Genomic DNA, 7,985 nt, shown 5'->3' with positions numbered 1-7,985 from the left:
TGAAAACAACCAAACTGAGCAATTACAGAAGTAGAACATTAATTTTCCTTCTCACCACCTAATCTGCTATTTCTTCCACAGATTTGAGGGAGCAGTTGTGCTAAATTTAAGTACAACCTCAATTTTCACACTGAGCTGAAATCTATTACTTTTGCTCCTGCTAAGTATAATTAGTGGCAAAATTTACACTAATATATTACGATGGGCATTTTTCTATCAAGAAATAAGACACAAAGAACTCAGGTTGAGGCTTTTCAACATCGCGATGGGGAGAGACAGTGGTTCAGCACTCAGAGAGTATCTGGTGTCAACTCCAAAGCTCTAGCCCCAGCGCAGCCTTTTTATTGAGCAAATTATGCAAGTCACATGAACCAGTAAAGCAAGTCAATCAGAATGGAAAAACACAGCATTCATCATTTCATAGCCTTTATCATGAAGAGCAGTTGCAGCCACATCCTGTGTCCTGCAGAACAGGCAAGACTGCGAGTCATTGCACAAGCTTAAAAGAGGAACTTTAAGATGTCAACACATCTGCTTACTTTAACATATTTCTTATGACAGGCTGCTGTCATTGTTTTTTTTTGTATAAAACATGCTGCTATTGTGATCACAGACACAAGTGGAAAAAATACAGCTAGTGTTTTAGTCTTACAATTAATTAACTGGATCCGTTTATTATTTTACTATTTATCAACCAGTAGGTTGATATAACACACAACTTTTCACTCTACTTTCATAAAATTTTAAACAATTAAGATTACCAGAAGGCAAGAATTTAGTTACAGGCTTTATTGACATAAGTACGGATTTTTTTTTCTTTTACGCTGGTGATGCAAAACTGCAGTCATGGTTTCCACTTAAAATATCCTAATTATTTTAGTGATCCAAAACTTTTCATTGGCAAGACAAACAAGTTCAGTTAGGCTTTTAATCATGTGTATGTGTGTTTTTTTTCATGGATGCTTCAGACATTTTAGGAGCATTTGACTGGATTTTTGTGCACTTCCTCAGAATTGAACATTACATTATTTGCAAACTGCAATAAGATAACTAGGAACACTGTTGGGATCAATTTGACCAGATGTAATGTCACACGGTCAACAGCAGTAAAAAATGGAATATTTTAAAGGCAAGAAATGGTCTGCTTGGTTTTGAGGCTTTACGTTTCATTCCTATATCTGCTTCCATGGTTCTTTTTCTGCCGTGATCTCAAAATTGACCAAATGCTAACCTCCTTTATGGTCACCATGATTATCATTTTCTTTACACAGCATGTCCGTGAACAATTACATTTATGAACGAGCCAGTTTCTTATGCATAAGCAACGTCAAAAAGCAAGTATATCCTCTGCCTTAGTCTAATTTTGATTACTGTGTATTTAGTAAATACATGTATGTTTCCCACAGCATCAGTTGTATGCTAGTTTGGTTGATTAGCAGTTTTCCATTACACTTTCTTCGCTTTTTTTTATTTTTTATTTTTTATTGTAGGCAGTACCATATGACTGACATGACTTACCAAAGCCAAGGTCTTTTAATGTCTCTGCAGCATCCCACACACCAATATACATTTTTGTTGTATGCAGAAAATTTGTAATTAGCAAATATAAAAACAAGTTTCTTAACTGAAAATTTCAGACTGATTGAGCTTTTTGTTCCTCCTTAAACTTAAATAATCTGAGTTTTTGCTTTTTGTAATATCATATTTAATCACTAAGAGGGATATTAATTACCATTAATTAACATTTGTAGCCAGCTCTCACCAGTTATCCAGGAAGAATGTATCTTGCAAACTATAATGTTAAATTTCACAATTCTCTAAAAGTTAGAGGTTTACAGGTAAGATGGAGACAGCAACTATGGCTTTGACAGTTCACACAACAACAATCTAAAAAGCATTGCTGAATTTAGGTAGAAAAACAAAGTACTAAACTTGACAAGTAAAGCATTTGCTTTTAATTTTACACTACATTTACCGAGTAAAATCTTTAACAGCTGGAACGAAGCAAACAGCTCCGGCCTCAACCTGAGTTCAGTCGCTGTGTAACAGATCATTTGACTGTAAAATGTTGACTTTGTGTGTGTAGAAAACTGTAGACGGTTAATTACTGATGGGTCCTGACAGATCCTGTCTCTGTGACAAGGATAAGCAGTACTCATGAATAATAATTGGTGTTGTATTACGTGTGTAAATGCACATTACTCTCCTGCTTTGGGGACATTTTTGTCAGCAGCTCTGTAGTTGAATATTTAATGAACTCAGAAGAGAAATTTCCACAACAACTGAAAGTAAAACACAAGTGTTGCAGCTACAAACCCGGATTACAAGCCTAGTCTCACTAATAACCTGCCACAGACAAGCCTGCCCGTTTGCCTCCGGAAAGTCTTTGATTATAAACTGTTCCCTATGCTTTAGTGTTGAAATGAAACAAAGCTTAATTAAATAGGAAAAATATTTAATTAATCTGTGAATAAGGACCCAAATGCAGGGTGGAGAGGCAGGAGGCAGATAGATGTTGAAAATAAAAGGTTTAATGAAAATAACTGAAGGCTCTGCACAGGCAGGGTAACTAAGAACAACGGTGCTGCAAAGCCAAAACTAAAAAGCAAACTCACATAAACAAGACAAAGATGACACTGGGAGATTATGACAATCTGGCAGTGAATAAATGAAGCCAAAAATATACTGGTATAAACTAACAAAGTTAGCAAATGAAACTAGATGCAATGATGATCAGGAAGTAAACAGAACACAAAAGGGAATAAACCAACAACATAAAAACAGGAAACTACACAGTACTAAACTAAAACTAAACTAAACCAAACACACAGATCATGACAGTAGTTGGTAATATAAAGAAAAACCTCATGTTCATATTTTAGCTTGGAGACAAAACACTCATGTCAACATTTTTTATATTGGTAAAAATGAGTGTAGCACGATCCTCTCATTTATATAGAGGACTGCACTGCATTTATCTTCCTTGTGTCACCTAAGAGACCTCATTCCTAGCGATATGGACACCATAAGAGCTCTGATGGTGTCCTGTGATCTTGGTTTTAGTAGCAGAGCTGCTAAATCCAATAAATTATGAGGAGAGGCCCTTCAGCAAATCCCACAGACTTTAATTTAAACTTGAATTTTAAAGTCAAGTAAGCACTTTGAAATGTTTGTTTGTTCAAAAGTATGGAAGCGTAGAGTTCTCACCCAAATAAAAAAGTAAATAAATAAATAAAAATAGGACCTTCTCACGTTATAACATAATTATTTATTGTAAAAACATAAACATATTAATTATAAAGTGATACGTTTTGTAGTGAAAATGTAGAATATAAACTGTATTTGACTTTGTATGGGGGAACTCTGCATGCTATGGTCAGAGAAATGTCTAATTTACCAAATAGGACTAAATAGAATTTCATTGCAGAGTTTTGGTGAAGCTTGGAGGGAGCATGTTGTTGACATTGCACTTTAAAGCAGACAGGACTACATCTTCGTGTCGGCATCTTAATTCTCCCAGTCCCAGCGGTGCATTTAGCCTTTATAATTTTCATTTTTATTTTCAGAATAACATACGTGTAATCACTGATACAACTCAGACACATGCATGCACCATCTCACTGTGCGCAGGCAAGTGACGTTACTCATAACTGTTCCACATTTCTGTGTGTACAACAATAAACAAGAGTAGAACAATTAATCAAACAAAAAGAACTGAAATGCTTCTGCTTGACGAGAATAATTTCCATAATATGTGTGACGGTCCCTTGGATTTTTCGCTCCAATACATCTAGGTTGCAACAACATCTGCATGCAGTAGCTACTTTGATTCATGTTCTTACAATAACATTTATCACGGTATAATGGGATATATTTAAGATATTTACAATAAAACATATTATAACATAATGCATATCACTTATTTTACAATCAACTGTCATGTTATAACATGATAAGGTCCCATGCTTAAATTTTTTTTATTTGAGTGACAGCTCTTCGCTTCTGTACAAAAGATTATTGAACAATTATTGCAGACTAAAAGTGTACAATATACTGCTGGAAGCATCCTCTGCTGTCAGGAAATGCTGTTGACACAATATATTCAATAAACATTTGTCTAATCATATGGACTTAAAGACTCTCAGCTTTAATTTGAGGGTATTCACATCCAAATTGGAGGAAAGATTGATGAATTACAGCTCTTTAAAATATAGCTGCCTCTTTTTCAAGGGGCCAAAAGTAATTGGAAAGTTAACGCTAAAGCTATTCCATGGGCTTCATTCAAATTCAAGTTCAAATTCAAATTTTATTTAGAAACTCTTCATACAAAAAGTAGCACAAAGTGCTTTTCATGAAAAACAATTTATATTAAAAACACACATATACACACTCCCAAGTATATGACCTAACAATTAAAAAACACACACCTAATTATAATTTCTCCCTCTCACATGCAGTTATGCACAAACACACCACATACATGAGTTCTGAAGTAACTGTAGGAGTCTAGGTGCAGGTCAGCAGGGGCACTCTTACAAATGTGTGGTAATAATCTGTCACGCTCTTTTCAACATGTCAAATGTTCTCCCTTCCACACACCATTCACAGTTTTAGTGGGAAAATGCCAGACTCTCCATTGCCCCGATAACAAATGCTCTGGAGTCTGGAGCTGGTACATGGCTCAGTAATTGGGGATCCACCAGGGAGTAGATAAGTCAGTGTAATTTACAAACTGTTTAGCAAACAACATAGTTTTAGTCACTGCAGTCCACAAAGGACCTCGACAAAGTTGTTTTCCACTGGATGATTCATCGGCTTTCACTTAGTTACGCTTGTGTAACAAATGTGGGACAAATTTTTAGAAGATGGGAAAGCCGACATACTGACACCAAACAAATGGTTCATACTCCGAGATGATAATGATGTCTGCTTAATCTGTATAGCATATTCAAATTAGTAACACATCTGTTAAGTCATGCATGAAATTATCCTGATGATCAGATACACAGAAATAATTGAAAATATTTCTGTTGATAATAGCTGAGATTTATTATGGTTCATGTCGACATCATAAAGTACCCAAATATGAAAACTGGTCTGCACTGATGAGTTCACCATTTTACAATCCCCGTAACCACACAATTATTTAGAAAAAAGCATAATGAAAAGTGTCATTAAAATTAGTCTTGCTGTATGCTGTTTTCACCAAGTCTCCCAGGTTAAGGTTCTAACTATAAATCTAACTGAAGCAGTAGGTTAAAAGTTTGACAAACAAATAAGTGATTTACCAGTGGCATTTTCTCACCAATCATCACTCTAGTACTCTTCCCCTCTGTCAGCAAAATCAAATCTTATTTGCCTTAAAATCAACACAGCCTCATGTAAAAGTATTAAAGAAATTTGTACATATTATATTTTGGACACAAGAAAACTTTGTATTTGTATTTGTAAATATTCAAGTTTAAAGAAGCTTGAAATTCACTTTTGTGTCAATCCCTGACAACATGTTGATATCTGTATCTCTATTGGGTTTCGGCATTATGTTGTCCACTTTCCACATCTCAGTAGTGTTTACTTACACAAATGGTTAAATTAGCACCACATAACTTTCTAACTTTACTAACTTTTTATTCTTCTGCAGTTTTGAGAGACCTGGCTGGTTTGTTGGGTTTCTAGATTAGAAAGTTGCAGCTAAATGTTGAGGAGTCAGATATTCAGTTAAGACAAAAAGTTCTCTTTAATTTAAATTGTTTTACTACAGGATCCTATTATTGGACTTGGTGTGAGAAATTTAGTTATCCAGCAATATTAGAGAGTGTTGAACACTGACTAAAAAAAAAAAAAAAAAAAAAGATAAACAGAAAGACATGATATTATTCCCCAAGCACAATAAGTTACATACATATTACCAACAGGGCATGACATATCTACATGCTGTACTTCCACAAAACTTAAAAATATCTTTCGTACAGGTGCCCCAACTTAAATTTGCTTTGCTATAAATTCAGAGGAAATTGCACTGACTTAAATCAATTTCCTGCAGACTTACCTTAATCCTAACCCAGAACTACTACATACCATTCCATACTTTAACCTACAGCACCCCAAATTTCCATGTTCAACTTTTAATGGCACTTGCCTTCTGTGCAGGTATTGTAAAGTTTCTTTTTGTCTGCAAAAAGAAACTGAAAAGATTGATATCTTGAGCAATATGAGTGGTGCATATGCACACACACACGCACACACACGCATGCAGGAAACCTATCTTTCCAGCACTGCTGTAGTCTGTGGTAACCAGCCAGCAAAGTGGTCTGGATAACTGTTTAATTGTTACTCTTGCAACAAAATTAATAAAATTAATTACATGATGCATTTTCAGTATTTGTTGTATTGACAGCAGATAAGAGGACAACTACTTTTCAAAAACAAGATTTGTTTTTAAAGGAAACAAACAAAACACACCAATGCAACAAGCAGTTTTATTTATTGCTTTTAATAATGTGGTGTGTGTCTGAAGTACATGGTCATTTCTGTGACATAACATAAACAATAAAACTTTATGAAATACAATGTCAGATAGTTTACAAACTTTAACTTTGCATTGGAGTTGACTTGCGAAAGGTTTGGTTCATGGTAGAAACTTAAGGCTTTTGACATTTGTTTTATTCAAACTCTTAACCTTTTGTACCTTTTCCCATATATATATATATATATATATATATATATATATATATATATATATATATATATATATATAATATTAATCTTACCATTCTTGCCAGCTTACCTTCCCTCTTTTCAAAACTTGTCCTACCAGCTACCAAAACACAGTCCACAGTGATCTCACGTTAGCTGCTTATACAGTAGTTAGTACCAGTCCTTTGACAAAGTTTCCTCTATCATACAGCTCTTATTCATACTAAGCCAAACCCTATGAAAATAAGTCAAATGTTTCAAATATCAATTCCCAAGCTGGAATAAAACCATAGATATTTGCTGGTATTTAATTATTGCAATGCTTAGCACTCCTCTCTATGAAGACTTAATGATCTGTCTCAGTGGCACCCCGGGTCTGTCAACCATATAGTTAACAGAAGCTCTGACCGCATGTTGTAATTCTTATCACTGGTACCACACTAGTGTTGTAGGGAGCAAAGCAGCCACACAAGCAGAAAAACTTGCAGATCCGTGGGAAGAGCTGCAGCCCACTGCTGGTGGCCTCACACAGTTGAATGATGACAGGTGAGTAAAACATGTATGATGAATAAATGTGCCCACACACTCACAGACTTGAGGGGATTGAGCTGACAGATTTCTTCCAAAGTCTAGGACAGTGAGTCAAGAAATGCACTTTCCACGTCTTCCATCTTACTGGAAGACTAAAGAAGGATTGTTAGCTATAATCTCTCTGTGACTACTCAAAAATATAGTTTATATAAAAATTCAGTATATTACTGCAGATAAATTTTATGTACAAAATTCAAGAGTTAGTAATTGCCATTAAATAAAAACAAATATGAACAAACTTTGTATTTCTTGCTTGCACCTTCTGTTATCTGCAAGCTGCAGCACTAAAAACCTGGTAAAACAATATTTGTAGTGCCAGGCTGCTCTTGGTAAACTTACTTGCCATAGCAGAGCCATAGCATGCTCAAATGGCACTTTATTCCTCCAGTCCCCAATTTACAGTTCCTAATTCTAAGTACATACTAAATACATTTTGTAATACCCAGACAAGATATGTCTTGTGATAATCGATGGGTTCTGGTTTGGGATTTTGTTAGTCTGGGCAATTTGAGCTGTTTTATATTGTAGTTTTTATTCCCTTGTGTGTTCTGATTTAGCTTCCTGTTCATCAGCTCACCTGGTTTAATTTACTAACTCACTTCACCTGTTTCTTGTTAGTTATCCTCAGCGTATTTATACCCCCTGGCTTCATTTTCTTTTGGCCAGATTGTTGTCATTTCCCTGGGTTGTCCTTTTGT

Source organism: Melanotaenia boesemani, chromosome 20 (assembly GCF_017639745.1).
Source record: "Melanotaenia boesemani isolate fMelBoe1 chromosome 20, fMelBoe1.pri, whole genome shotgun sequence".
NCBI lineage: Eukaryota > Metazoa > Chordata > Actinopteri > Atheriniformes > Melanotaeniidae > Melanotaenia > Melanotaenia boesemani.
This window is presented reverse-complemented; position numbering follows the sequence as displayed.